General features: G+C 44.2%; 1 pseudogene; it reads right to left on the bottom strand.

Annotated features, from left to right (window-relative positions):
• Window positions 1-6,432: 6,432 nt before the first annotated feature.
• On the bottom strand, window positions 6,433-6,549 carry LOC136642541 (5S ribosomal RNA; annotated as a pseudogene).
• Window positions 6,550-6,757: the final 208 nt, after the last annotated feature.

Here is a 6,757-nt window from a genome sequence, read left to right as displayed (position 1 = left end):
AGCAGTTCACCATCCATTTGATCTGCCACTTTTCCCCAGCCAGTGGCATAGCTAAGGCATCTATCTGCTACCTGGGATAAAAGAATACTTTGTAGCCTTCCTCATGACAAAATCAAATTTAATTAAGTAAATAAATAAAAAGGTGCCCGTGATTAGTTCGAGACACTGTGCTGGGGTGAGGAGGGATGGTTATTTTTCCCCTGCTAAATATAAGAGGAGCACCACTTGAAAAAGTGCCTCTTTACCAGTTAGCAGGAGTAGCTGTATTATGATACATGGAAATGAGAGCTGACTCATATTATTGGTTCCATGCTGTATCATAACAACAACATCTCATTGGCTCTCAGAACAATCAGTCTCACAGATCAGTTTTGAGTTAAGAAAATCTACTTTTTGTTCCATAAAGCAGCTGTGTTTTCATTTTCTGGTTAATTGGCCATAACTTTTGATAGAATACAGATTGTCCAATGGGGTTTGTTTCATTGCATTCTGCATTAAATTACCTTTCCAATGATGTATAATGAAGGTATTATTCATATATACCAATTTTTTTTCACAATTTTGACCACTGGTGTCAAGCTCAGCTTGTTGCCCCCTAAAGCTTGTTGCCCGGTGCAACTGCTACCCCCTGCATCCCCTTAGCTATGCCACTGGGGACAATTGTCCCCTTACCACATGTAAAGGCCCAGCGGCCTCTGTGGGCTACTCAGACTCATGCCAGCAATATCACTGGTGCAAATCCAAACCATCCCGTGTCATGGGGAAAAGGTTCAGCAGCGGAAATAGGATACGGCAGAGCCCACCTCCATGATTCCTGCTCCCCTCCTCCTGCCCTGTATTGTCTCCCCACCCCTGTTCCACCCTTGCTCCACCCCTGTCAGCCAGCAGAGTGCTTATGTGCTCTGGTGGGCACTGACCTGTACTGGTGCCAGCAGGTCAGTGCAGGCCTTTCTACTGGTGCCAGGGTCCTCTGCACTGCCACAATTTGTCATTTGGAACTTTTGTGACAGTGCACATGCCTGACCTACTGGTAGAGGCTGGTATATGATTGGGTCATAAGTCATTTAGGCAGTGCTACTTAAGCTGTGGACACTTTTGAGAAGTGCTGAGCTTCAGCATTTGTCCTAGTAAACTAAAGGGCACTTATAACTAATAACTAAAACTCAATCCTATTCTTTCCAATGCAGTTTTGCCAAAAAGACTTGCACTGCATCCTGTGTGAGTGGGGGAGGGTGAATTGGGAAGCTTGGGTGAGACAAAGGAACTTATTTTCTCTTACCTACCCTCCTCTGCCATAGATTATGCATTGGTGTCATCTTGTACAGAGGTTCTCAGACTGGGACATTGTGATGCCCCTGTCTGAGGACCTCTGTCTTTGCCCCTTTACGGGGTGGGGAGGGTGGAATGCAGTGACACAGTTCCCAGGATTGCGCCACTGCAAGGGGTGCCAGGGGCTTTGTTGTATTTAAAGGACACAGCAGCAACCTCCTAGGGGTGCGAGGAGCCCCGCAGAAGCCTTCTCGGGGCTCCCCAAGCCTAGGAGAATGTAATCATAGTGATTGCAATTCACTTCTGGTTTGCAATCACAAAACCACAAGAACATAAGAACAGCCCCACTGGATCAGGCCATAGGCCCATCTAGTCCAGCTTCCTGTATCTCACAGCGGCCCCACCAAATGCCCAAGGGAGCACACCAGATAACAAGAGACCTCATCCTGGTGCCCTCCCTTGCATCTGGCATTCTGACATAGCCCATTTCTAAAATCAGGAGGTGGCGCATACACATCATGGCTTGTAACCCGTAATGGATTTTTCCTCCAGAAACTTGTCCAATCCCCTTTTAAAGGCATCCAGGCCAGATGCTGTCACCACATCCTGCGGCAAGGAGTTCCACAGACCAACCACACGCTGGGTAAAGAAATATTTTCTTTTGTCTGTTCTAACTCTCCCAACACTCAATTTTAGTGGATGTCCTTGGTTTTGGTGTTATGTGAGAGTGTAAAGAGCATCTCTCTATCCACTCTGTCCATCCCCTGCATAATTTTGTATGTCTCAATCATGTCCCCCCTCAGGCGTCTCTTTTCTAGGCTGAAGAGGCCCAAACGCCGTAGCCTTTCCTTATAAGGAAGGTGCCCCAGCCCCGTAATCATCTTAGTTGCTCTCTTTTCCCCCTTTTCCACTTCCACTATGTCTTTTTTGAGATGCGGCGACCAGAACTGGACACAATACTCCAGGTGTGGCCTTACCATAGATTTGTTCAATGGCATTATAATATTAGCTTTGCATTTTAGTTTGCAACAAGACGTGGGTTGCAATCACGATTTTAACATTCTCTGAGGGAGGGTATACATTCTTCCTCTTCCTAGTGGAGGAAGTCTCCCCTCCAAGTGGAGGCTTCCTTAGGATGCCCCACACTGCCAGGAGGCTGCTGCCGCATCCTGTAAGTACAACAAAGCCCTTGGTGCCCTTAGCAGTGGGGATCATGTTGCTGCATTCCCTCCTTCCCCGTGATGACTTATTGTGGCTCCTGAACTCCCGGAGAGATAGGGAACTGCAGTCTTATGAGAAAGTCAATAATTTTTTTTATCATATCTCAGAAAAAATGAGGGCCTCATATTCAGTCCTCTTCAAAAAGATTCATTTGAACTCTTGACCAGTTAATCTTCTTATGAAATCTTTTTCAATACTGGGGCAAGAGCAGCCCAGAAAAATTACGATCTAACTCTAATGGTCTAAACCAGGGGTGCCCAAACCCCGGCCCTGGGGCCACTTGCGGCCCTCGAGGCCTCTCAATGCGGCCCTTAGGGAGCCCCCAGTCTCCAATGAGCCTCTGGCCCTCCGGAGATTTGTTGGAGCCCACACTGGCCCAAAGCAACTGCTCTCAGCTTGAGGGAGACTGTTTGACCTCTCACGTGAGCTGTGAGATGAGGACTCCCTTTACTGCTTGTTGTTTCATATCTGTGATGCAGTAGTGGCAGCAAAGAAAAGGCCAGCCTTGCTTTGTGCAAGGCCTTTTATAGGCCTTGAGCTACTGCAAGACCTTCATTCATTCACATAAGTTCATCTTTAATATATTCATTTATGTAAACTTATGTAAATTTATTCAAATTTTAAATGTAAATTAATTCTTTTTTTTCCCCGGCCCCCGAACACAGTGTCAGAGAGACAATGTGGCCCTCCTGCCAAAAACTGTGGACACCCCTGGTCTAAACTATGTCCATTTTCCTGAAGTTCTGTGGTTACGTTGGGACAAACAAGAGGTGATGAAACTGAAGAGAATATCACAGGGTCATTTGGAAAAGTTAAAGGACAACAGAAAGGTTACAAATGGCTGGAAGGCACATAATTCATATTTGCACTTATTTTTACTGCCTGATTTTATTGAATTTTTCTTTGCGGTGAATGTATTTTACCATACGTTATTCATTTGACATTTAGCATCATTCAAAATGAAGGAAGGCAAAATGTTTTTAGTGGAATAATTTAGTTCAGACAGTTGTTTCCATGTTGATCCCAGAGGATAAGAAATATATACCAGGCAAAGTGAAGGTCTTTTAGTGCACCAGTTTTAATACGACTTGCGAGAATATGGAAGCTTTTGAATTCAGCAGAGCCTTTTTCAAGCAGACCAAAAAAGCAACAAGTACAATAGTGGTACATGGACAATATCTAGATAGAGGAAAATTGCCTGCTTTTGTAGACAATGCGTCTAGATGTTGGTATAACTATATTTTTTCAGCTGTAGGAGACTCTGAAAGACCCAGGTCTTCCTTTCAGGGTTTAATACCTCCCAGACCCTTCTGAATAATCCTTTAGTAGTAAGCTTTCACATAAAGGCAGTAATTATGATTCCAGGAGAAATAAAAGTGTTGCAGAAATGGACAGGCAATGTGAAGTAGCACAAATGGGGATTTTTCTTTTTGTCCCTGAAGATGACAATAATACCAAAAGATGTTTGGCAATGGTATTTTTCAGCAAAGGTTTTTGTGCCTTCAACATCTCTTTGTGATTTTGCCTCTCTGCTTTTTGGTTCCCATTGATAACGCATGTGCTTAAGGAACTAATACAAGATAGGACAGACACAGCACAACCTTCCATAATGTACTGTGGGTGGGTGCATGGGTCCTCAGGTAGCGATCCTTGTAAATCTTTTTATTGATTGATTGAGTTTTTCAACCATGATGCGATTTATGCCTGGGAAGTGTTGGGAACGAGGCATTACTAGTGCTGTGCAGGTCCCAATCAGATGGAAGCTGTGACTTTGCGACAGTGGCAATGCATGCATTTATCTTGGAACAGACCCTTAATTATTATTAGAACTGCTGAAATGACAACCTATGTTTATTTAATAGCGATTCAGCAAAGCTCACTAGAATTTTGTCTAGGTTCATTTACAGCAGTGTCTGCCAAGCCATTCTGCATGAGCATAATGTCGATATTAAACACCATTTACTAAAGCTAAACTGAGTTTCCCATGAGTCAGGGCACCCAGCTCTCAAGACCTATACTTTTTATTAGTGGCTTTAGGCAAACTGAATGTCCCTCTGTTTCTTGCATTCACGGTTTATTTGAAGTCTCAGCCAGATTTGGCATTTGTACAAAAACACTAGAGTATGGTGGGGGTTAGGAGTAACATTGTTGCGACAGCCCATTAAGTTTTAGTTCTGCAAACTTTCCTGATTAATGTACCATGGAGGATGTTCTTGTTCCTCTGGCTATGGCTTTTGTCAATTACACTGTTCCCTAAAGCATAGATCCTACCCACCCCCTGCCCCAGAGTCAAGCAGTAATCTCAACAGGAACCATCCAGTACCCCTTGTGCCAAATTCATGTAGCTCTCTCTAGAGGAAGAATATCTGACTTTACACACTTCCCTTGCTGGATAAGCACTTACTACTATTTAATTCACTTGTAATGGAGATTGAAACAGCAACAACAAAAAATGAGAAAATGAAATGCAAAGACAAAAAGCAGATTAACAAAAAGCAACAAAAAGCACCTTGATCTGAACAGCTTACTCTCGTGGGTAGCATTCTAAGAAAATAAGAGGACTGTTTGCTTTTTTTTTTTAATTGTATGTGTATGTTCATTTTGGTGCTAATTGGGGTCTCTCTGAATGTTTAATGTACTGATCTAACAAGGGACATTTTCAATTAAATGTATCCGAAGATCTAGGCACAAATGAGCAGTATAACTTTCTTCCAAATTCTGCCACCTTGCTCAGTTTGACAGTTACGTTCAATAACATGAAGCATCTCAGAGAAAGATAATTAACACTGCAATATAAAAACCTTTGGGAAACATGCTTTGAAAAGGCAAGACTGATTCAAACATTGTGTTGTATTGTGACTGGGTTTAAAAGAAGAACACAGTAAAGAAAAATCTTCACTCAGTAGGGTTTTCACACTTGCTTTCTCCATAAGGAATCTCCGAACACACAGACCTGGCTTTATCACATTCTAGGTAATCTAGAAACTCAGAGAACTTTCACACAGTAACTTGTAATGGAGCGTGGAAGTGGTGGGTTCAGGGATTCCTTCAAATGGGGAAGAAAGCTTCATCGTGTACCCACATGATATTCTGCACACATGATAAAATCTCCCGAGATCAGTGTTTCCTAAATTGTGAGTCCTGACAATGTGCGGTGACAATCACAACCTCATGCTGAATGTTCAGTTGCAAAGCCTTGATGGGAGCCCCAGAGGCCACTTTCTGATTGGGCCAGGTCTGCGACACACTCCATTGCCCTTTGTGGTTCCCAGAATGCCACCTGGAAGTGACTAGAAGTCACTGAAGCAACCAGGAAATAAGCCAGAAGTCACTTCTGCAAACTAGAAGTAGCTTCCAGTCACTTCTGCAAGGCATTCTGGGATTCACAGAGACCAATGGAATGGGTTGCAGGCCTGGTGCAATGCAGAAGTGGCCTCTGGGGATTCCCAGAGTCTTTACAACTGAGCATTGTGCATGGGGTTGCAGCCCACTGCAGAAGATGAGGTAGGTTTTGGTGGGCAACGTTTGGTGAGCTGCTCCAGTATGCAGGCCAAACCAACAGAAAGGGATGATAGAGACTTGTTCTGAGTTGTCTATAGACTGCCTTTGCCTTCTGCTCCCCACATTCACATTTAACTTCTTAGGATAAGGTTGCCAGTTCTCCAGGATTCTCTGGGAGTCTCCCAGAGTCAGCAGCTCCTTCCAGGAGACCAATGAGAGCAAATGAGAAGACAGTCAAACTCTCAAGTACCAAGCTGTCCTGCAACTCAGTCTTGAGTCTTTCCTGTATGTCTCAACTGCAGGTAGAGGCAGGGGAAGCAGGGGCATCACCACAATCTGTGCACTTGCACCTCTACCCCAGCACATGGAATAATGAACAGAGAGGGAAGACAGGGCAAGAGAGATGGTTGGCAAACTTCAGTCTCGAAAGACTATGGTATAAGCCTACAGCACCCAGTATTCCCAGGCGGTCTCCCATCCAAGTACTAACCAGGCCTGACCCTGCTTAGCTTCCGAGATCAGACAAGATCAGGCATGTGCAGGGTAACAGTTGCAAGAGAGATGCTGAAGCGGGAAATATGGTGAGAGAGTTTATCATTGGCTCAGAGGTAAGGGGACTTACACTCACAGAAAAAGTTGAGAGAAAGCTTTCAATTCTTGGAAAGTGATGGCAATTGAAAACAATGTATAAACTGATGTAGCTCCCTGCAGCCGCAGACTCAAGAATGCACTGAAGCTGCATCCCCCTCGCGTCTCATTACTGTGC

The sequence above is a fragment of the Tiliqua scincoides genome, chromosome 2 (assembly GCF_035046505.1).
Source record: "Tiliqua scincoides isolate rTilSci1 chromosome 2, rTilSci1.hap2, whole genome shotgun sequence".
NCBI classification, from domain to species: Eukaryota; Metazoa; Chordata; class Lepidosauria; order Squamata; family Scincidae; genus Tiliqua; species Tiliqua scincoides.
This window is presented reverse-complemented; position numbering and strand designations above follow the sequence as displayed.